This window comes from Triticum aestivum, chromosome 2D (genome assembly GCF_018294505.1).
Source record: "Triticum aestivum cultivar Chinese Spring chromosome 2D, IWGSC CS RefSeq v2.1, whole genome shotgun sequence".
Lineage (NCBI taxonomy): Eukaryota > Viridiplantae > Streptophyta > Magnoliopsida > Poales > Poaceae > Triticum > Triticum aestivum.
The window spans coordinates 542,875,105-542,899,375 of NC_057799.1; the positions used below are offsets into that span (position 1 = coordinate 542,875,105).

The 24,271-nt window shown below is 41.6% G+C and overlaps 2 long non-coding RNA genes across 4 annotated transcripts; one reads left to right on the plus strand and one right to left on the minus strand.

The window, feature by feature from the left end:
• Positions 1-2,777: 2,777 nt before the first annotated feature.
• On the minus strand, positions 2,778-17,229 carry LOC123054369 (uncharacterized). Of its 3 annotated transcripts, none has more exons than XR_006426151.1 (4): positions 16,876-17,229; positions 5,932-11,826; positions 3,916-4,054; positions 2,821-3,798 (listed from the first exon to the last, which is right to left on the minus strand). It is a non-coding gene; the product is annotated as an uncharacterized lncRNA (long non-coding RNA). The 3 variants fall into 3 exon arrangements; XR_006426152.1 differs by having other exon boundaries at positions 5,932-11,829; XR_006426150.1 differs by lacking the exon at positions 16,876-17,229 and having other exon boundaries at positions 2,778-3,798; positions 5,932-13,729.
• On the plus strand, positions 13,947-15,513 carry LOC123054370 (uncharacterized). The gene is made up of 2 exons (XR_006426153.1): positions 13,947-14,087; positions 14,868-15,513. It is a non-coding gene; the product is annotated as an uncharacterized lncRNA (long non-coding RNA).
• Positions 17,230-24,271: the final 7,042 nt, after the last annotated feature.

The window sequence follows — 24,271 nt, forward strand, 5'->3', positions numbered from 1 at the left end:
TAGATATATGTTGGGTGGTTCCTATTTAATCTACTGAATAATGGTCGACCGATTAATCCAGTTAATAGGACGATTCACCAATTAATCCCTACTCCCAAGCCGACCGAGCAGCTACCAGTTACCGATTTCCTGAACAATGCTTATGAATAACCCCTCTTGCAAGCATCCGCAACTACGAAAGAAGAATTAAGATAAATATAACCATAACATGAAACATATGGATCCAAATCAACCCCTTACGAAATAGCGCATAAACTAGTAGTGTTTAAACTTTTGTCACTCTAGCAACCCATCATCTAATTACTAATCCACAATGCCTTCCCTTAGGCCCAAAGATGTTGAAGTGTCATATAGTTGACGTTCACATGACACCACTAAAGGAAGCAACAATATACATATCATCAAAATATCAAACGAATACCAAATTCACATGATTGCTTATGACAAGACTACTTCCATGTCCTCAAGAACAAAAGTAGTTACTCACAAATCATATTAATGTTCAAGATCAAAGGGGTATTGAATAGCATCATGGATCTGAACATGTAATCTTCCACCATATAAACCAACTAGCATCAACTACAAGATGTAATCAACACTACTAGCGACCTACAGGTATCGATCTGAGGTTTTGATACAAAGATGAACTAGGGTTTAAGATGAGATGGTGCTGCTGAAGATGTTGATGAAGATTGGTCCTCCCACGATGAGAGGGTTGTTGGTGATGTTAATGGCTTCGGTTTCTCCCTCCCGGAGGGAAGTGTCCCCGACGAAATCTCCCCCCCCCCCCCCCCCGGAGAGCAAAAGTACTCCTGCCCATGTTCCGCCTCGAGACGATGATTCGTCCCGAAAGTACTCATGAATTTTTTTCTAGGGCAAATGGGCTTATATAACAGAAGATGGGCACCGGAGGCTGGCCAGGGGCCCCCACGAGCCACCAAAGGTGTGCCCACACCTGAGTGGCCCCCTCTGGTATTTTTTCTCCAATATTTTTTATTTATTTTAAAATAATTCTCTGTGAAATTTCAGCTCATTTAGAGATATGCAGAATAGGTATCTCTGACGTAGCTGTTTCAGGCCCAGAATTCCAGCTGCCAGCAATCTCCCTCTTCATGCAAATCTTGCAAATTAAGAGAGAAAATGCATTAGAATGGTACTACAAAGTATTATATTGGTCAAAACCATTATAAATAATAGTAGAAAAGCATGATGCAAAATGGACATATCAATTACCACACCTCAAATCCATACAAAGACATGCAACGTCACGTAAACGATGCAACCACACATCGTCCGACTACTACATCAAGACATGCCATATGACTACCAAAATTTTGGCATGTCCTACCTACATACTAGTTATGGAGAAGATCATCCACGACTACCTTGTCCTTCCCGGCGCCCTTGTCATTCTTCTCGCAGAAGTAGCGATGAAAACCGCAATATGGATCAAGCAAGATATGATCTTCGACGGAGCTGCCCGACCCGCCCCTACCCTCCTCCTTTTGGAGGGGGGGGCAATCTGGCCATGGGGGCCAGTTCGGACATTTGAGGCCGGTTTGAGGCGTTCGCTTGGGTTGGTATTTTTAACCGGTCGAGCGTTTGAAGGGAGTTTGAGGCGCCCTAGATGCTCTTAAAAAACCGTGACGCTCCTAGAAAACTGTGCGAAGACTCACGTGTACTTTCGTGAAGGGGTGCCTAGGGGAGCGGTTTCATGCTCCGAATAAATAGGTGACCACCCCTTGTCAGGGTCTTAATTAGCTCGGTTTCCCTCTAATTAACCGGGCATGGGGCTTCTCTACCACTTCTTCTGTTCAGTGAATCATCATAGCACTAGCAGCCCCATCTTTCCAAAAAGAAAATGTCTAAACAAGGTGTGACAAGATCGAAATGTAACAAGGCTTCATCATATTTTCAACGATAAAATTGGCAAATTTGACCTTATCGCGAAAGTATTTCACAAACTAAACTATTTTTAAAAATATTTCACAGACAGCTAGGCAGTGTAGTGTAGCGCGTAGCTGTCAAGCGCTACACATGTGTGACGCCTGAGTGTTAGACGCTGCACAGTAGAGTGCAGCGTCTTGCTGTCAGGCGCTGCACATTAAGGATTAGCTGAGTGAAATACTTTTAAAAATAATTTAGTTTGTGAACTAGTTTCGCCCTGAGATCAAATTTGTACCTTTTGCCATTTTCAACAACTGTCCGCAAGTGCAAATTGTTGCACGTGAAACGCCTAGCTATAGCTATAGGTAGGGTATATCGGCAGAATATATGCGGGCGAACATGATAGGCTGGCAAACCTTTCTAGAGGTGCCTCGTCACCAATTCTCCCACGAGACGTGTCAAAGATTCATCGACGGGCACATGACAGGCACCAAAGCAGACAGAAAGCCGTTCCTGAGGCCTGAGCGGACTGCTCTCGATGGGGTCAGTAGACGGCCGGCCTGGCCGTTCACCGAGTGCCTGCCCTGCCCCTACAAGGAGGCCAAGGGCCGCCGCATTCTGAGCGTTGCTTGGACGGACCGCGCGGCATGTACGCCCTGAGAGAATCCAATTCCCAAGACCGCCCATCGCAGAAAAGAATTGCATTTCGCCGACCAAGCGGTGCAAGAAAACAGGCATCCGTACTGACCTCTGCAAAGAGGAGAGGAGCCAGCGAAAAGACATCATGGCAAGGAACGGGGTGCGGTAAGAATCTCGGCGGCACATGGAATGGATGCATCACCACTCTATGTATCTAGTGCAAACACTAGGCCATTAGAAACATGTCTAAAAGTTGTTAAAACATTTGACAAACATTTTTATGGTGTGCTCTAATTTGCCACAAAATTTCACATCTTCCATTCAAAATTTCATAGACAAAGAAAACGGATTTGGTTTTGAACAGTACCAAATTTAACAATGGAGTAAATAGTATCCTAGCATACCCTCATCCACTACGAGAGGCATGTGACGACTTCATCAATGTTACTCCCTCTGCCTAGGTGTATAAGTCATCTTAGAAAAATCAAATAATCTCATAACACTTAGGCGCGGTGCATTAACTCCCATCTCGTTTCTTGTTTTTTGAGATAAATAAAAGAATCAATCAATAAAAGATGTGGGGCGTGTATGCTTTTAATGACTTGAGATTACCAAACACGACATGCAATAATCAGTTCATTGCATGCAATAGTATTAATTAGCAAATAAACATTAAGTTCTCTCATTTTTTTCCTCCGCCTTGGTCGCGGAGCACAACCTAAGATGACTTATGCACTAGACGGAGAAAGTAGGATTTGTTAGCTCATAGATGCTCATAAGGGTAAATTATATGTGTGTGTTGGTGAATGCACTTGCGTTTATGTGAGCATTTGCGTTTATACAATGTTTAAAAGAAAATTTGTGGCACACAACGAGATTCGCTAGCACACCCAGTATGACCCTAAGATCATGGATCTCACAAGCATAATCGCAAGTGGAATTGACAAGTTATTGTTTGCGTAAATATATATTCCGAATAATAATCACAAAATTAGTGGTAGCAAGCTGTACCATATCTTGACTTTCTGCCGTGCACATGGCAAAACAAATCTTTTTCTCCAAAAAGTAGTGTGTCGACCTAAATCTTTAACAAGGAATATGCATTTATGTACACATTTTTCATTTATGATTATTCCAACAGAAAGCTCATTCTCATGGTTGAGCCACTTTTTCAGGTCAAAATACCTGAGCCACTCACAACTCACAAGTGCATGTGGACATCAACTAGCTTTGTGTTCCCCAATGCGATAGGCACCAGATCACTGCACGAACCTAGCATGTTTTGCCCAACGTAAATTAGAGAGGTCAGAGCCCTGTGCAAATTGCAGAGCCGGGATTTCGTAGTTTAGCAATACGTAACGCCTATGGGAAATGAACAAACTAACTAACCCATTAGCTCAGATGCCTCAGAAGCACACCAGCATTCAATTTTCACCAGCTGACTTATTGATTCGATCTGGTGTTGTCATGGCGGCTCCCTGCCGCCTAACTTTCTGCATCAACTTGTAGTAGTAAGTACTTGGATTGCCTACAAAGAAGTGAGTTAGTTTTAGTAGTTAAAAAGCCAACTCAATACCACTAGCCTCACTGTCTATTGAGTAACCATCATATGATATTGTCTGGCTCAACCTGATAGTTACCAGAATACTAATCGTTGGCTCTGCCGAATACAAGCTGCCGCACATAAGAAATCTAATCGGCGTTAATAAACAATATAGGACAGGTGCCTAAGCTTCGGGAGCCAATGAATGACTGCTTGAATTTGTTGTTATCATGGTACTACTACCTCTGCAATTGTGCGGGAGACATCAGCTCTCAAAGATCTACATCATGTCATTAGGACCACCTATCCTACGACTAGATTGCCCACCAATCAAATTAGGGGTGGAGGAGAGCCTAGGGCAGAGAGACCACGCAATCCAATTGGGATACGCAGGCATCAAATCATGGGAGGAGGGACCGAGCCCCATCAAGGTCGACGCTGCCAAAATAACCAATTGCCATATACTCCAAACGAACCACCAGTGTCCAGTGGGTTCTCAAGCCAGATATGGTAAAGAATAATGGTACAAGAGCAACGGCCACCGAGGCACCGACGACAACAGTATCGCCACCATGCCCCCATTGATTTTGTAGGTCCCCGCCACAACACAAATAATTCTGCTTTCCGGTAGATGTAGCTTGCAGGATCCATTGCTTGGGGACACAATGTCCCTGGTGTGGCTGAAATGTTGGCCACAGCAAACACTGACCGTGGAATTGCTATGATGTCTTAATGTCTTAAGATCGGCTATAATCTTAGGAACTCCTAACCTTTGATTGCTTGCTAGGTTTTGATTTGATACATCTATACTCGACGCCCCCCCCCCCCCCCCCCCCCCCCCCTAAGCCTTTGAGTACACCAACAATTATGACAGGTACATATGTGAGATTTGCTACAAGATTTGCAAAGTATCACAAGAAGACAACATGTCGGCATCACGCAGGATTCCATAAATTACCGCAAAAATTCCCAGAGATTTTTGTGAGAATTGAAGGTTTTTAACATAAAGTAAGTGCAAACATTTCTAATTAGAAAAATGATGTAACTAATATAAGCATGCAACTGTTTCATACAAACTATTTTTTTAGTGTAATTACCAGATTCTTATGCAGGATGGACAAAATGCTCCAATCTATTTTCAGTCCTAAGAGGCACATGCATGTCTGCAAAATTAGTTTTAACCTACCTTTCTATAAGGACAGCTAGGCTGGTCCTTCCAAGAATCAAACTGAAGATTAGTGCATACATTTTTTTTCAGAATTTGGTTGTTAGTTGAAATTCTCAATATAGTAACCAAAATCATGGTGAAAATGGTCCTGCTAGCATATATTGAGGATGCTTTTTAATAGAATGAAGGGAGGATGTTTACTATTCATGGGCTTGTAATTGTCCAATACTACAGAAGTAGAACTTGACAAGCTTTTGTAATTCTAAAATATTTGGGAATGGACTACAAAGAACTCTATAAAATTTGCTTAGGTCAAGAGTTGCGCACCACGTCCACCGCATGTCCACAGGCTCCACATGCAGCAGAGATCAAATGCTAATCCTCTCAACCAACCAATCCAAAAGATGCCGAACCCTCATGGCCATGGGCCACTATACTTATTTAAAAATGGACATCGGACCCAGGACAACCAATTGGTGACTCATCATGTCTCATCCCAAAACGGAAAACTTTGTGGTGAAATATTTTGCAGTATATTAACTCATCGGCCATAACAATTCCATATCCAACTTGCTCGTGCCTATAAATGAAGACCATCCCACCCTATGGCAATGCACACCAGCAGACCATTCCACATGATAGCAAAGCAGTCAGGGTAGGGGAAGAGGAAGAAGGGACGAGAGCCGAGAAGTACCTGTAGAGCGTATACTGGCGAGGATTCTGCTGGGTTGCCATACGCTAAGAGGCAGAGAACGGGATGCAGCCAAGGATGACTTGCCGGCTCCTGGTGTTGGGAGTTCACTGAGCTTTAGAGTTAGCCGGCAAGTTGTCCTTGGCTACACCTAGTTCTCTTCTTCTGGTGTTTGGCCCTCGAGCATTGCTGAGAAAACTCTAATGCCTGCATTTCTATCAACTTCCATCATGGAAATACATGAATAAGTAAGTACGCAAAGCATAAAAGGTATGCATCTCTAGCTAGCCAGCTCTTAGCATCTCAAGCTAGTTCAACCTCTACTCAGACATAAAACAATTCCAGCTCTATATATGTATATATGGAAAGTAAAAAGAATAGCTTATTACTGTTCTATCTGCAATGGAAATGCATGAACAGAAAACATAAGTACAAAAGGCATGGATACGAGCTCAACCTCCACTTAACATCAGATCTGTACAATTCCATATGTATATATCAGACGATATCATCATTCCTTTGCCATTATTTTATGCTAATACATGATTTTTTTAAGATAAGAGATTGGCTTTCTTGTGGTACCCCCTGACGAAAATGAAAGTCCGAAGGATGTACAGAACGCACTGCGTGACAAAAGATTCCTCGAGGCTCTCACATGGCGGCAGAAATTGTACTTGCAATATTGTACCACAGAGATTATGTATACACAAAAGAAAATCTTAATCATGTAGGACAGGAAGCAGGAGGTGCATCAGCAATGTAACCATGTTACAAAAGCACCGCATTCCCTTTTCAATACAAAAAAGAATGGACAACTTCATTCCTCAAGTAATCAGTGTTGTTGTCCTGTTCATGTCCTTTGAATAGAGCACTTTACTTTATTGGCTAAAAGCCCAAAGGTGACGATGTTAACAAGAGCTTTACCTCATTATTAGCACAAAAACTAAACATTTTCCCGATGCAAGGTATCATGGGTGAATGCTCAGGATCGATAAACCATAATAATGAGTTAATGACTGATGCAGCTTTCTGAAGGGAACAACGCGGAGTAACTAGTAAGGCTCTATATCTAACTTTTATTTAAAAAAATCATAATAAAAATGATGAAACTTGTCAGCATCAACTGTTTTAATTGTGACATCAGAATTACGTTTTCTATTCGAAGCAAAACACGTTCCACATTGAGCATCCTTCATTACCTCAAAGTTGAATGGTTGATAGATGACGGAACATGGTTTTATTGGACTCCAATATATGGGCTTCATGCTAACACTGATATTGTAATCTAGAAAGTCTAGAACACATGGTCACGACAAATCCACAACCCTCCATGACAAGTATCGCATGAGTCTGAGAGTACTTGAATATATATACGGAAACTCACTTGAATATACAGAGAGAACAGATGGTACATTATTTAGATGTGATTTTCTCTTTTACATAAGAAGTCACAAAGGAAGTCGGTAGCTGTAATATTCAAACAAATCAGCGATACCAGCCAATGTACTTTTTGATGCACCAGGTAATAATAATTGTACTGGTCATTATTTACAGATTTAAGTTGAATGATGTGTGCTAATAAATCATGTGGTAATGCAGCATAATAAGATGCCCAGATGCATGTGTCATCATGAACCAACAACAAAAGAGATCACTCTGTTAATGTCAGAAAACAAAATCAGGATTTGTTGGCAAGACATGTCACAAATGAAGCTTCGGTTACTTCATGAAACCAACATTAGTATTATACAAGGGCTACCAAATGCAGATCAATAACAAAAATATCAGTTTTCTCGAAAGATAACAAGCATTAATGCTTGACAAGTACTCCCTCTGTTCCAAGTTATTTGAAGTTCTAGCTTTGCTATGTCAAAACATCTTTAAGTTTAACCAAGTCTGCAAAAAGATATCTCAAATTTACAATACCAAATTAGTTTCATAAGATTTGTCATAAATCATATTTTCATACAATATACGTTTTTATGTTGTAGATATTAGCATATTTTTTGTATACTTGGTCAAAGTTTAAAAAGTTTGACTTAGGACAAAGCTAAAACTTCAAGTAACTTGGAACAGAGGGAGTATGACTCGACACTGACCACATCATTGCAGCGTATATGATTTTAAGAGAACTCCAGTATTAGTACCCACAAAGAAATTTCGCACTAAGAATGCAAGGAATAACTAGTCTTTACTCTGAACATCAAATGGAATATAAAGAGAGTAAATATAGTAAGTACAAATTTCAGATTATATTGAACTAACAAAGACACTATTCAATTTCAAACCTGTTTGATAGACACGATTTCTAAATCTACTCCTGCCATATAAATGGATAGAATAGGAGCAAGAAAGACATATTTCTTAAGTATACGACTGAACAAGGGGATATTGCATGCTCTAGGCACATGAGATGTGCTAGTGCACTAAGACACACTTAACCATCTCCAATTGTCATGAGAAGTTCTGCTATTTTTTACAACACTTGTCTACCGCGGCAAGAAAATTCAAGACCAAATCAAGTCTAGATGTCAAGAACAAAAAGATAATCCTTGTCGGAAATAGTAGTAGTGGCTTCCAGGTACTACTCATAGTGCGGTTGTCTTTTCTTATTTCTTGGTGTATTGATCGAGTTTGGATTCTAAATTTTCTGGTAAGGCATATGCATCATGTGCAAATGTTGTCCATACTTTTTGGGTTCTTTCATGACCACTAGAGGTGCTTATTAAGCCTCTAGTACAAACTGTGTACGTTTTTGTTTAAAGCAGGCCAAATCCATTAACACACGCGATATCCCCCACGCCCCCCCCCCCCCCCCAAAAAAAAAAAGAAGACACCCACCACCAGGACAAAGATAAGAAATGCATTCTCAGAGCATATGATTGGTTTGATGCCAATATTTATTTGGCTAGTGATTGGTTGGCTATGAACTTGCCAAATATTGGCAAGTGATTGGTTGATTCCCAATTTTTTTTGCCAACCTCACAAAAAGGTGCCAATTTTTGGCCAGTCTTGATATTGTCAAAATTTGGGTAGCAAACTAACAGTACCCATTCATTGGGTGCATAATAGTATTTGTCACAGCATGCCCAAGCCAGAAGCACGTCTTGTCCTGCACAAATACCATAACCACATGAAATCCCTTGGTAAACTTGAGACATGGATCAAATATCATACGATGATGCATCATACAACACGAGAAGCCATTTGGACAGGCTGAAAAACAGAAACTACCCTACAGTATAGCAGCACTAAGTTTTTCCTCCATGATACTATACACTTTAATCAAAAGCCCTGGAATCCTCTGTAGACTGAGTCCTATCCATCAGTCTAACCTAGATACTTCACATAACCTACCTAACAGAACAATTCAATAGATGCCAGCTCCCAGCCTTTTAGCCAGCAAATATATTCTTAAAAGTTGGAAATCCATAAAGCCTCAATGTGTGGACAGGTAATCATTTTCACTCAAGGAAAAAGTTATGCCAATAACTTTTTAAAAGATTAAGTCAAAACGAGATTTCACTATCGTGCCAGATCTAGTTGTAGTGCTGCCCCTATAAATACCCTCCCCTCGATGTATACCAGAAGCACACCCATAGCTGAATAGCTGAGAGAGATGAGAAATCGGAGTGAAGAGTTCGCTGCCGCAAGAGCCATGCAGAAAGAGGCAGAGAGTGGAATGCAGCCAAGGATGACTTGCCGACAGCACACAACAAGGTGGTAGTAATCTTGCCGGCAAGTCCGTCCTTGGCTACACCTTGCTCTCTACCTCTGCTGTGTGGCTTTTGCATGGCCTGGAGAAACTTGAATGTGCCTGGTGTCTTTCTTCTTCCATAGAGGTAAAACTACTTGCCTCACAGAACTATCAACTGTCAGTTTTTTTTGGTGGGGGAAGAGGGGGGAGGGGGGTTATGGGGGCGCGAAACCCACCTGAACATTTTCAATTTAGCCAGGAGAGATAGCAGTGACCATTTTTTGCAGAGTCACAGAGGAGAGATTCAAAGAGAAGCACTACGAGCTGATCTCAGCCAAATTTAGAAGTCCTAGTCCAAAACACCTGCCATCATAACAGCGACGTGGAGAAACTCTGGATCCATGCCAAAATTGACTTACACATAGAGCAGGAGCATCACCAGCACCACAGGAGAACATAGGCGGCAATTTTCCAGGCAACGGTGACGGGTGCCAGGTGCTCGCTGAGAATGACTTTGGCGCTCAGCTGCTACTGTCAGACTTGAAACAAATTTATGCATGTGTTCAAGGAATATCGCTAAACTATAAACTCCATGTGGTGCCAGTAAAAATGAACTGAATGCTGTTGACTTGCAATATGTATACAGACTCGTCAAGTATTTTCAGCATTGATCATCGCCAGTTTAGAAAGATAAAATAAACAGCGAACCTTTTGAATCAGAAAGTACGTAAATAAGCTAAAGTATGCCAGCAGCAGCTCCACTCCAGCATGATCAGTTAGATAGTACGTAGATAGATATTTCTGCGGGTACCTTGGTGATTGCAGATCTGTCAGAGATTATATGCACAGTTAAAAAATCTGATTGCAGCTAAAATGGGAGTGCATATCATCTGGATACAGGCACGATATCACAAAACTATCCATCCCTGAGAGCACACATATAAATACATAATATTAGATGAGAATAAATTGGCCTTCGTTAACGAAGCCAGAGAATACATCCCGCTTAATTAATCAAAAAATAAAACAGATGAGAATGAAACTATAAACCACATAGTATGAAAGAGCTTGATTGTTAATACTCGAAAGAACATGTATGTTTTTACTTTTTTTTCATCTATGAAGAACTTATATAGCATTATCAGTTGAAAAACTTATTTTGGAAAAAAAACATTCTAAACAAGGTGTGATATGATTTGTCAACTCGTAGTATACACAGGATATCAGTGTAAGATCTCAGAGTCTGTCCAAGAAGAATGATGTATAAGCAAGTTTCATGTATATTTAATAAATAAATGGACGATGAAAAATAATCACATTCCATCATTTTACCACAGGAAAATAAAGACATTTCACACATTGTCAGTAACTACTACTCCCTCCGTTCCAAAATAAGTGTCATGGTTTTAGTTCTTATTTTGGAACAGAGGGAGTACATAACAAATATAAAAGTTCAGCTCAATTTATAGTGCTTTTTGGTTAATATGATATACTCCCTCCGTCCCATAATATAAGAGCCCCATAATATAAGAGCGCTAGTGTCAAAAACACTCTTATATTATAGGACGGAGAGAGTAATAGATAATACTTGACCAAATGCACATGTATCTCTTTTTCACAGAATCAGAAAAGGACGGCTCAGGAGACACAGTTCTTTTATTGATGCTCATTCATAAAATAAATGGTACAGCTATAAAGGAGAATCAAGTGATTTTTTGGTGGTCATATCTAGGGCAGATCACCAGTACCTCTTTGCATTCCCTGTATAATGTGTGCTCAGATAATACTTCCATTTTTCAGCCCATGACATGGAATTGCGGACCAATGACATGAATCTGTATAATAACATAAACTGGATTTTTCGTTCCTCTCACAAATGTATACCTATATTTACTCTGATACAGTGCCCATATGAAATGTTTACTAACATCAAATACTGGGGACATGTAGCCATTGATATATTAAATGATCATGTGGAAGCACTCATTCAAAGTGTATATATAATAAAATATAAAACAATGTATCATAATTGGCACCTCAGAATATTATGGAAAATTGCAACATACTGTAATAAAACCTGCAAAGAAGTCCACTTCATTGGGACACTTCCATAGAAGCCGAGACAGCAAGGCAGTACTATTCCGAATTACATCTGATGATGTCTGATGTAATGTAGGATGAAAACCAATGCTTGTAATGTTCTGCTGAAAAAATGTGTGATAGGATAACTAATTAAAGGGATATAGGATTATATAGCGTGAATTACTCAAATAGCAGAAAGCCAATTTATCAATAGCACTGAATGAACTTCAATAGCAGTAACGAATGTTGACTAACTTCAGAGGTTGTTTAAAAACAAACTTGGCAGCTTGCATTGGAGAAACGTAAGAGTACCATGATTTGTCTTGAAACATCACTAGCGAATGAAGAGCAGCTTGTTTTATCGATAGTTAGATCGTCACACTGTTAAATGTAAGTTGTTGTCACTTATTTTGCAAACATGACATGTTATTCTAGTAGATAAGTAATTTTGGTTTGCATTCTGAGAGCCACAGAATTGCCTCTCCTTCACATAGATTAAACAAATTGTTGATAGGGTACATGGAAACATCCAATGGCAGTACTCCAGAATGGGATCTAGACATGGCCTGATCTATGTCTACGTAATATTGATATGCATGTGGCGGTGAACAATGGGCAAAAGTGTTTCTAGTACCACAGTGTAGATACTTTATGACAATGAATGTCAGATTCTATAAAGTTTCACTGCAGTTATATATCTGGTCAGCTATACGCAATAGTCATGGGAAGTTTTGTCTTTTTTAGAGAAATGGTGACCATGTGGGAGTTACAAATTGTATATTGTGACACAAATGTGTAACTCGTCAAACCTCAAATTAAAGCCACATCAAATCAGCTAATTATTGGTACAAGACTACAAGTAATTCATAATGCACGTTGGCATCCAACTTGGCTACCGAACTGAACATGATCCGTCTACTGCTAGTACTTGTTTGACTATAACTTAATACAAAACTTAGCTCTTCCTGCAACAATCAAACATAAAACCCAATGGAAGGCACAGCTCACGAACAAATTGTTTAGATAAGTTAACAGACCGCACACGTCAATGAATCAACCAAAAACTTCCTCAAACTATACAAGTAAGATCGATGGTTGTTGCTCAAAGGACCATTGGAGCCCAATTTGGATGGTGTTTGACCAATAGAGAAACCTGTACGAGATGTCTGCCACGATCGAGTCTCTACATATCCAATCGAGTAATTTAGAAGAGCATCATGAAATTTGAGTAATTTAGAACAGTGCACCATGGACTTCCCATAATATTAAGCCTCGGATATCTTCCAAAATAAATAAAATGAAGCGAACTCAGAATTAAATTTAGGTAAACTTTCGGGCCTCAGAGATCGAACATTTACCTTTATTCTCCAACACAATCTACTATTTCGACACGCAACAGGTGCTCTCCATGAAATTTTCCCATCATCACACACTAATGTACATTTTAGCTTCACACAACACAGAAGCTTCCTTTGAGCTTGCAGATGCGATTTAACATTTCAAGGCTGGCACAAATCAATGATCACGGAAAATTATCCAGGTTGCAGTGCCGAGACAAGCAGGGGGGGAGGGGGGAGCCGAAAAGGGAAATCGATAGCATCCCAATAGTAGATGTTCATGCTGAAGTCAGGAGCACGTCCCTCCAAGTACTAGATCACATGAAATTCCTTGGTAAACTAGAAGCATGGATCAAATATCATGTGCTATTTAGACTGTCTGAAAACAGAAACTTCCTAACAGTATAGCACCACTAGTTTTTTTTTCCTCCATGGTACTATAATAAAAATCCCTGGAATTTTCTGTAGACTGAGCCCCATCCAGCAGTGTAACCTATATGCTTCACATAACCTACCTAACAAAAGAATTCCATAGATGCCAGCTCCTAGGCTTTTGGCCCGCAAATATATTATTAGAAGTTGGAAACCTATAAAGCCCCAACACATGGATAGGTCATCATTTTCACTAGAAGGGGAAAAGTTATGGCACTAACCTTTAAAAGAAGTAAGTCAAAAGGAGATTCCAGTGCCATTCCAGATCAAGTTGCAGTGCTGCCCCTATAAATACCCTTCCATTGATGTATACCAGAAGCACCTCCATAGCTGAATAGCTGAGAGAGAAGAGAAGTTGGAGCGAAGAGTTCACTGCCGCAAGAGCCATGCACAAAGAGGCGGAGAGTGGAATGCAGCCAAGGATGACTTGCCAACAGCACAGAACAAGACGGTAATCTTTGACATGATTGCCATTTGCCCGGCAAGTCCATCCTTGGCTACACCTTACTCTCTACCTCTCCTGTATTGCTTTTGCATGGCCTGGAGAAATTTGAATTTGCTCGGTGCCTCTTCTTCCATAGGGGTAACACTAGTGAGCCAGAAGCGACCAGGTGCGTATCGTTAGAGGTGCAGAGCGGCGTCCCGCATAGACCCGCAAAAGTGCTTAATTAGTACAACTTTGCCAACAGCAGCACAGCCTAATTAGAACTAGCTTCTTCTAATTTGTATACGGAGCAGGACGGGTTCGGGCGCCGCCTTGCATCCCTACGTATCATTCAGATACAGGAATGATTCTTTGCATGGCACTACACAATCCATCACAGACATACAATATCCGATGAGAATAAACTTCATTAATGAAGCCCAGGAGAACATCATTTTAATAAATAAAAATATATGAGAATGAAACTATAAAATCACATAGTATGAAAGAGATTCTAGAAAAACATAGTATGAAAGAGCTTGATTGTTGTTACTCGAAAGAACATGTAGGGTTTTTTCATCTATGAAGAATTAGCATAGCCTTATTCAGATCAAAAACTGATTTTTGGAAGAAGAAAAAAGTCATATTCTGAACAATGCGTGATGCATTTCTATGCCAACTCAGTACTAGACAGGATATCAGTGTAGGATCCAAAATGCTGCCAAAGAAGAATGATATAGTTTCATATATTTTTAATACACAGATAGACAGCGAGATATGGCACATTTCATCATCTCACCACAAGAGATGAGAACATTTCACACATTGCCAGCTTTGAAACAACATGTCCTAGTAACTAGTACAAAAAAATACCTATAAAAGTTCAACTTAACATATATAATTTTCTAGTTAATGTGATATAATAGATTATTCTTTGACCAAATGCGCATGTACCTCTTTTTCGCAGAATCAGAAAGGATGACTCAGAAGAAACAGTTCGATCATTGACGCTCATTCATAGAAAAGGGGTGCAGCTATAAATTAGAATCATGTATCTTCTGGTGGTCATATCTAAGGCAGATCATTGGTATTTAATGTGTGCTTGGATAATAATTTCATATTTTCCCATGACATGGAATTGCGGAACAACGACATGAATATGTCTAACAACGTAAACTAAATTTTCGAGCCCTCACAAACACATTTACCTATATTTACTCTGATATAGTCCACATATGAAATGTTTGCTAACATCAAATATTTAGGAGACATAACTGGCACCTCAGACTATTATGTAGGATGATAAATATCGTGATCAAACAGCAAAGAAGTCCACTTGATTGGGACACTTCCACAGAAGCCATGGCAGCAAGGCAGCACTATTCTGAAAACAAAACTATACTTGCAGTTACTGCTGAAAACAAATGTGTGGTAGCATTATCCCTACATTATTCCAAATTTATAATATACCAGCCAGTTAAATATTTTTTTTGAGGGGTACCAGCCAGTTAAGTGGATACAAGATTGTATGGTGTGAATTGTTCAAAATAGCAAAAATCTCAGTAGCACTGGATGAACTTAAATGGCAGTAATGAATGATGACTACTTCAAGAGGTTGCATTGGATACGTGAGAGTACCATGATTTCTCTTCAAGATTATTCAGGTTTCTCTTCAAACATCACTCTAGCATATGAAAGCGTGGCTTGGTTTTATCAATAGTTAGATCGTCACACTGTTAAATGTAACTATTTGCCACTTACTAGTTTACAAACTAGCTATGTTATTCTAGTAGATAAGTCCCTCTGTTTGTATTATGAGTGCCACACAATTGCATCACCTTGACATGGATTAAGCAGATTGGCTGTAGAGTACATGGAAACATCCAATGGCACTACCACAACCACAGTGTAGTTGCTTTATATAGACATGGCATGATATATGTAGAAGATATGCATGTGAGGGTGAACAATGGACCACAGTGCTACTAGTACCAGAGTCTACTTGCTTTATGTCACCAAAAGTCAGATTCTATGGAGTGCCTATATATACCGGGCTATATGCAACACGGTCATGGGAAGTTTTCGTCTTTTGGTAAAGTGATGATCATGGGGAGTTGCACTTTGTGTTTAGTTACACAATTGTGTAATATTGAAACCTCGAAGCCACATCAAATCAGGTGATTATTGTTGGTACAAGACTACAAGTAATTCATAATGTACGTTGGCATCCAACTTGGCTATACTGCTATTTGTTTGACTGTAACTAATACAAAGCTTACAAGATCTCCTTGCAACAATCAACCAGAAAACCCAACGGAAAACACAGATCATGGACAAATTGTGTTGTCAAGTTAACAGACCAGTGGGTAGTGCGTACACATCAATGAATCAATCACAAACTTGCACAAACTATACCAGTTAGATCCATGGTTGCTGCTCAACCCAATTGGTGTTTGACCAACAGAGAAACTTGTAAGAGATGCCTGGCGTGATCGAGTCTCTATGTATCCAATCGAGACTCAATTGGGCCTAAAAAACTAAACAATTGGCTCGAAACCCCAGCGATGAAATCCAATTCGCCATGCGCGCTCGTGTGGGGTGGGCGTGCCCGCCCTCGGCCTCGCCGGATCAATTGGCCACAACGGTACCAAAATCCTCATGAATCGCCCGGGTCGTCTGGCGTCGGCGTGCCACCCACACGCTCACCAGACGCGCACGCGCCCTGTTCGACGGTGTGCGCCCAACCGTGGGACCTTGCCCGGTAGGCGCGCTACGGAGAGAAATTCGCACGGCTACTGCCGATTAACCCGCGCAGATCCAACAAACCGCCCCCCGGAAAAGGGCATTGGCGATCGCAGCCCGCGTGGGCGCTGCTCCGATCCAGGCCCCGACGGCCGCGACGTGCGCGCCGCGGTGCGCGCGTGCATGCGTACTCGTACAGCGGTACAAGGGAGAAGGTGGCGGGGGACACGCACCTGAAGAAGAAGCTGTTCCGCCGCCGCCGCCGCCTGCCACCGACTTGCGGTTGCCTCGCGCGCTCCGGCCTGCGCGGCCGCATTGGAAAAGACGACGGCCGGACGCCGTACCTCCCGCGCCCTCCGGTCTCGCCGCGGTCAAGGGACCACGAAATTCCAAATGTGCGCCGAAACCCTCGCGAGCCGCGTGCGCCGGGTTCATCCGCACTCGCGCGACGGCGGGGACGCGGCGGGGGGTGGAGCCAGGTCAGGGGGCGTGGATTTCGATGGCATAGACGAGCGAGGTACAGTGGCCGCCTGCCCGGGGGGTGCGACGTGTAAACGAGAGCGTTGGGATGCGGGGCATTTTGGGTTCCGCCCGTTTACGTCGCACACCTTGAAGACAAAAATTGTTTTGCTTACATTTCTTTTGTTTTTTTATATTATGGGCTTTTTTTAGAATACCGCGCTTTATTAATCAAGCATAATCAAAAGAGAGTGCCTTCCGGATACAATCCGGGGTTACATGAAAAATAGAGTCACTAGAGGACTCACAAGATCTAGCTAGAATATGTGCCGCGACATTCGACAAACGATTTACATGACTAAAGCGAACAGACAAGAAGATCGACGCCAACTCCTTGATATCAGCAATGATGAGCCCCACCGGCGAGCGGTCAACCGTTGAAGCATTGGTTCTTTGGATAATTAATTGACAAACAGTCTGACTAAAAAACGGCCCTTGAAAATTCTTCCTCACGGGTGAGAGCCACCGCACGCCGTAGCGCCAGTGCTTCAGCTAATTCTGGGGCGGTAACCTCGTCAACATGCTCGCAGCAAGCCAACAAGCAATCTCCGATGCGCTTGACTATGTTGTTTCCAGCAAAACCAATTCAGGCGAAATAAATCAATTGCATAGGCTAAGAGCATCTCTAACAGACCCCTTAAACCATGAAACTGAAAACGCGGTTTTCAGTTGGCGGAAAACACATTTTAAGGGTCAGTTTGAGCAGCAGCCGAGCAGACTCCTTACACTTAGACTGTGAAACCGAATATTCGCATATATTCTTCCGCACGACTACTTCTTCCTCTCGCCCGTGTCCACGGTCAGCTAGCCCGCTCCTACGAAGCCAACGGACAGCGGACGAAGCGGCCAAATACGGAGTCACCGGCGTCCACGACGGCTCACACGAAGTGCCCACCGTCGTCGTCGCTGCTCGAATCGGTCCAGAAGCTAGCTAGCGCCGGCGTCGAATCGATCCAGGAGCGAGCTAGCTAGCTAGCTAATCGATCGACCCAATAGCTAGCTAGCTCCCGTCGTCGTGGCCAGTCGATCCAGAAGCATAGCTGCCAAATACGGAGCCGCCGCATCTCGTTCCTCTTCCTCGCGTCGAGCATGAACGGGATCAGCCATGGCCGCAGGCACGAGGTCTATCCTTTTGCAGTGCAGAATTTTGTTGGAGCAGGGAGAAACCGTCGGGTGGTACGTACGGCGGCGTGCGGGGAGAGGGCGGTGGAAGGACCTGGTTCGTGGCCTGTATACTGTCCCCGGACATGTAGAAGTAGGGGTCGGAGGCTCGCGTTTTCGGTGGCCTGTAAAACATTTACGGTTCCATGAAGTTTTACGGGGTCTGTTCTGGACATAAAATTGGTCCAGAACCGTAAACCCGTCGGAATTTTACAGGTTTGGCATTTTTAAGGGGTCTGCTAGAGTTGCTCTAACATCATGCTTTCAGATAGTTCCCTAAGAGCTTCTTTCTAAGTGTTTGCTTACCTTTTAAGTTGCCTTCGTTAAAATCCATTCCATGTAGTTTGTTTGCATTTTTTGAAAAGAATCAGATGTATTATAGAAGTTCACCGGAAGTACAAAATATCTCAACCATAATAAAAATTACATTGAGATTCTAAGACCACCCACAACCACTACTACCGCTCGAACGAGGCACTGAAGCGTCGCTATGGCTGCTCCCTTACCGGAGCCAGCTTGACCTTGTCGATGACAGTCGGGAAATCTTTGTACACGTGCCCCTAAGATCCAGCACCCTGGAATCGCAGTAGTTGTCGTTGAAACATAGATCAGAGGCGAGATAACCCACAAGTATAGGGGATCGCAACAGTTTTTGAGGGTAGAGTATTCGACCCAAATTTATTGATTCGACACAAGGGGAGCCAAAGAATATTCTCAAGTATTAGCAGTTGAGTTGTCAATTCAACCACACCTGGAAAACTTAATATCTGTAGCAAAGTATTTAGTAGCAAAGTAGCATGGAAGTAACGGTAACGGTGGCAAAAGTAACAGTAGTAGTTTTGTAGTAATTGTAACAGTGACAACGGAAAAGTAACTAAGCAAAGAGCAATATGTGAAAAGCTCGTAGGCATTGGATCAGTGATGGATAATTATGCTGGATGCGATTCCTCATGCAATAGTTATAACATAGGGTGACACAGAACTAGCTACAGTTCATCAATGTAATGTAGGCATGTATTTTGAATATAGTCATACGTGCTTATGAAAAAGAACTTGCATGACATCTTTTGTCCTACCCCTCCCCGTAGCAGCGTGGTCCTATTGGAAACTAAGGGATATTAAGGCCTCCTTTTAATAGAGTACCGGACCAAAGCATTAATACTTAGTGAATACATGAACTCCTCAAACTACGGTCATCACCGGTAAGTATCCCGATTATTATCACTTCGGGGTTAACGGATCATAACACATAATAGGTGACTATAGACTTGCAAGATAGGATCAAGAACTCACATATATTCATGAAAACATAATAGGTTCAGATCTGAAATCATGGCACTCGGGCCCTAGTGACAAGCATTAAGCATAGCAAAGTCATAGCAACATCAATCTCAGAACATAATGGATACTAGGGATCAAACACTAACAAAACTAACTCGATTACATGGTAAATCTCATCCAACCCATCACCGTCCAGCAAGCCTACGATGGAATTACTCACGCACGGTGGTGAGCATCATGAAATTGGTGATGGAGGAAGGTTCCGAGAGAGATTAGGGCTTGGCGGCGGCTCCGTATCGTAAAATGCGATGAATCCTTCTCTCTGATTTTTTTCTCCCCGAACGTGAATATATAGAGTTGGAGTTGAGGTCGGTGGAGCACCAGGGGGGCCACGAGGCAGGGGGAGCGTCCCCCACCCTCGTGGACAGGGTGTGGGCCCCCTGGCCTTGATTCTTTCGCCAGTATTTTTTATTAATTCCAAAAATATTCTTCGTGAAGCTTCAGGTCATTCCGAGAACTTTTATTTCTGCAAAAAAATAACACCATGGCAATTCTGCTAAAAACAGCGTCAGTCTGGGTTAGTTCCATTCAAATCATGCAAGTTAGAGTCCAAAACAAGGGCAAAAGTGTTTGGAAAAGTAGATACGATGTAGACGTATCAACTCCCCCAAGCTTAAACCTTTGCTTGTCCTCAAGCAATTCAGTTGACAAACTGAAAGTGATAAAGAAAAACTTTTACAAACTCTGTTTGCTCTTGTTGTTGTAAATATGTAAAGCCAGCATTCAAGTTTTCAACAAAGATTATGAACTAACCATATTCACAATAACACTTAGGTCTCATGTTTACTCATATCAATGGCATAATCAACTAGCGAGCAATAATAATAAATCTCGGATGACAACACTTTCTCAAAACAATCATAATATGATATAACAAGATGGTATCTCGCTAGCCCTTTCTGAGACCGCAAAACATAAATGCAGAGCACCTCTGAAGATCAAGGACTGACTAAACATTGTAATTCATGGTAAAAGAGATCCAGTCATAGTCATACTCAATATAAATTAATAGTAATGGATGCAAATGACAGCGGTGCTCTCCAACTGGTGCTTTTTAATAAGAGGATGATGACTCAACATAAAAGTAAATAGATAGGCCCTTCGCAGAGGGAAGCAGGGATTTGTAGAGGTGCCAGAGCTCGATTTTGAAAGCAGAGATAAATAATATTTTGAGCGGCATACTTTCATTGTCAACATAACAACCGAGAGATCTCGATATCTTCCATGCTACACACATTATAGGCGGTTCCCAAACAGAATGGTAAAGTTTATACTCCCCCACCACCAACAAGCATCAATCCATGGCTGGCCCGAAACAACGGGTGCCTCCAACTAACAACAGTCCTGGGGGAGTTTTGTTTGCAATTATTTTGATTTGATTTGAGCATGGGACTGGGCATCCCGGTGACCAGCCATTTTCTCGTGAGTGAGGAGCGGAGTCCACTCCTCTTGAGAATAACCCGCCTAGCATGGAAGATACAGACAACCCTAGTTGATACATGAGCTATTCGAGCATACAAAACAGAATTTCATTTGAAGGTTTAGAGTTTGGCACATACAAATTTACTTGGAACGGCAGGTAGATACCGCATATAGGAAGGTATGGTGGACTCATATGGAATAACTTTGGGGTTTATGGAAGTGGATGCACAAGCAGTATTCCCGCTTAGTACAAGTGAAGGCTAGAAAAAGACTGGGAAGCGACCAACTAGAGAGCGACAACAGTCATGAACATGCATTAAAATTAATAAACATTGAGTGCAAGCATGAGTAGGATATAATCCACCATGAACATAAATATCGTGGAGGCTATGTTGATTTTGTTTCAACTACATGCGTGAACATGTGCCAAGTCAAGTCACTCGAATCATTCAAAGGAGGATACCACCCTATCATACCACATCACAACCATTTTAATAGCATGTTGGCACGCAAGGTAAACCATTATAAACTCCTAGCTAATTAAGCATGGCATAAGCAACTATAATCTCTAATTGTCATTGCAAACATGTTTCATTCATAATAGGCTGAATCAGGAACGATGAACTAATCATATTTACAAAAACAAGAGAGGTCGAGTTCATACCAGCTTCTCTCATCTCAATCAGTCCATCATATATCGTCATTATTGCCTTTCACTTGCACGACCGAACGGTGTGGATAATAATAATAGTGCACGTGCATTGGACTAAGCTGGAATCTGCAAGCATCTTAATACAAGGAGAAGACAAGGTAATATGGGCTCTTTGTTAAATCAACAATAATGCAAATAAGAGCCACTTAAACATTTTCATTATGGTCTTCTCCTCTCGACCCCCAAAGAAAAGAAAAAAATAAAAATATTTACACGGGAACACTCCCAACAAGCAAAAGAAGAACGAGAAATCTTTTTGGGTTTTCTTTTAATTATTACTACTACAATCATGGAAAGTAAACTAGCTATAAGCTACAACTATTTTTTTCATAAGGTTATTCAAACACACAAGAAGAAAGCGAGAAAAAGAAAATAAACTAGCATGGATAGTACAATGAAAAAGTATGAGCACCGACAACTAGAATGAGCGTGTGAACATGAATGTAATGTCGATGAGGAATACGTACTCCCCCAAGCTTAGGCTTTTGGCCTAAGTAGGTCTATGCCCATGGATCAAAGTTGTAGCTGGGGTCGTACTGAGATGCAGCAGCTATTGCCTCATGAGCTGCAGGTTGGAGGCGAGCTGCCTCCGTCCTCCTCTCATACTCGTTTGCCTCCTCCCTGGTTATAATATATCTTCCTTTTGCCTGGAAGTCAAAGAAAGTAGGAGCAGGGAGAACAACATGGACAGTGCGGCGCCTGTCAAACATTAGTCGGTACTGGAGAGGCTGTTCATTCCTCTCAATAAACTGATGGCGAACCATAGCATTATAATCTAGATAAGCGGGAGGCAACTCCATATCATTTTCATGTATGGGTATCTGAAGAAAATTAGCCACACGGGTTGCATAAATTCCTTCGAACAAATCTCCATTAGTACTGTTATTATGCAACCTACATGCAACAATGGTCCCCAAGTTGTATTGTTTATCTCCTAATACGACACTCTTGAGAACACTAAGGTCAGGAACACACATGTGACATGCCTCGTCCTTGCCGTTAATGCATCTACCTATAAAGAGAGCAAAATAATATATAGCAGGAAAATGAATGCTCCCTATGGTAGCTTGTGTTATCTCTCTAGATTTCCCCACAGTGATACTAGCAAGAAAATCTTTAAACTCACATTTGTGAGGTTCACTAGCACTACCCCATTGCGGGAGTTTACAAGCAGTTTTAAAATCTTCTAGTCCATGGTATAAGATTTATTATAAAGATCAAATAGGATAGTGTGAGAATTGCGTGAAGATGTAAATTTAAACCTTCTCACAAATGAATCAGTTAGGTGATAATACTGAGGGCACTTATCTAGCATGAAGCCCTCGAGTTCAGCATTACGCACATATGCGTCAAATTCCTCCTTAATTCCTGCTTGGACCATGAAATCTTCTGACGGCCATTCACAAGGCCGCACTTGAGCTTCTCTTGGTAGTTCATGGTCCGGCTCACGTATTGCGGGCCTGGGTCCTTGCTTCCTTGAAGAACCACCTTGGTACATTTTCCTAAACATATTTCTTCCTCTGAAAAATTTCTGAAAATTTTAGTAACTCAAAATAAAAGTGAACCAAACTCAACAAAATTGATAGCAACTACTCCCACAAGTGCCTAGAGACTATATCATGCATTAGAACTACTTGGGACCATATAAATTTGACATGCAAGCTCAAGAACAGGGTCACCTCAGCAGCAAAAATTTGCAATAAATAAAGCACTAGAACAAAAACTAATTGGACCATTGGAGGAGTCACATACTGAAGAACAATCCACCAAAGCAGTTTTGTGAATGGAGCTTTGAGCAAGGAGACCGGAAATCGCAGCAAAACGAGCTAGAACTCGTGCTTGAGCTGGTTGGTGATTTTTTGGGAGGAAGATGGAGTGTGTGGGTGCTGGAATAAGTGGAGGGGGGCCACCAGGGGCCCACGAGGCAGGGGGCGCGCCCTGGACCCACGTGGCCAGGTGCTGGCTCCCCCTGATGTGTTCTCAGTGCCAAATATTCTTAAATATTCTAGAAAAAATCATATTTCATTTTCGGGACATTTGGAGAACTTTTATTTTTGGGGTATTTTTTATTGCAAGGATAATTCAGAAAACAGAGAGAAAATACTAATTTTGCTTTATTTAATTAATATAAATAACAAAAAGTAAAAGGAGGGTACAGAAGGTTGTGCTTTCTAAGTTCATCCATCTCATGTTGATGAAAAGGAATCCACTAACAAGGTTGATCAAGTCTTGTTAACAAACTCATTCCGAATCGCATGAAATCGGAGAATTCTTGAATAGCACTAGGTTACCTCAACGGGGATATGCACGTCCCCAATAATAAGAATATCATATTTCTTCTTGACAGTAGGAAAAGGAAATTCAAAACCTCCAATAGTAACCGTTGGAATTTTTCCAATAGAATTGATACTGTGGACTTGAGGTTGTTTCCCCGGAAAGTGTACCGTATGCTCATTACCATTAACATGAAAAGT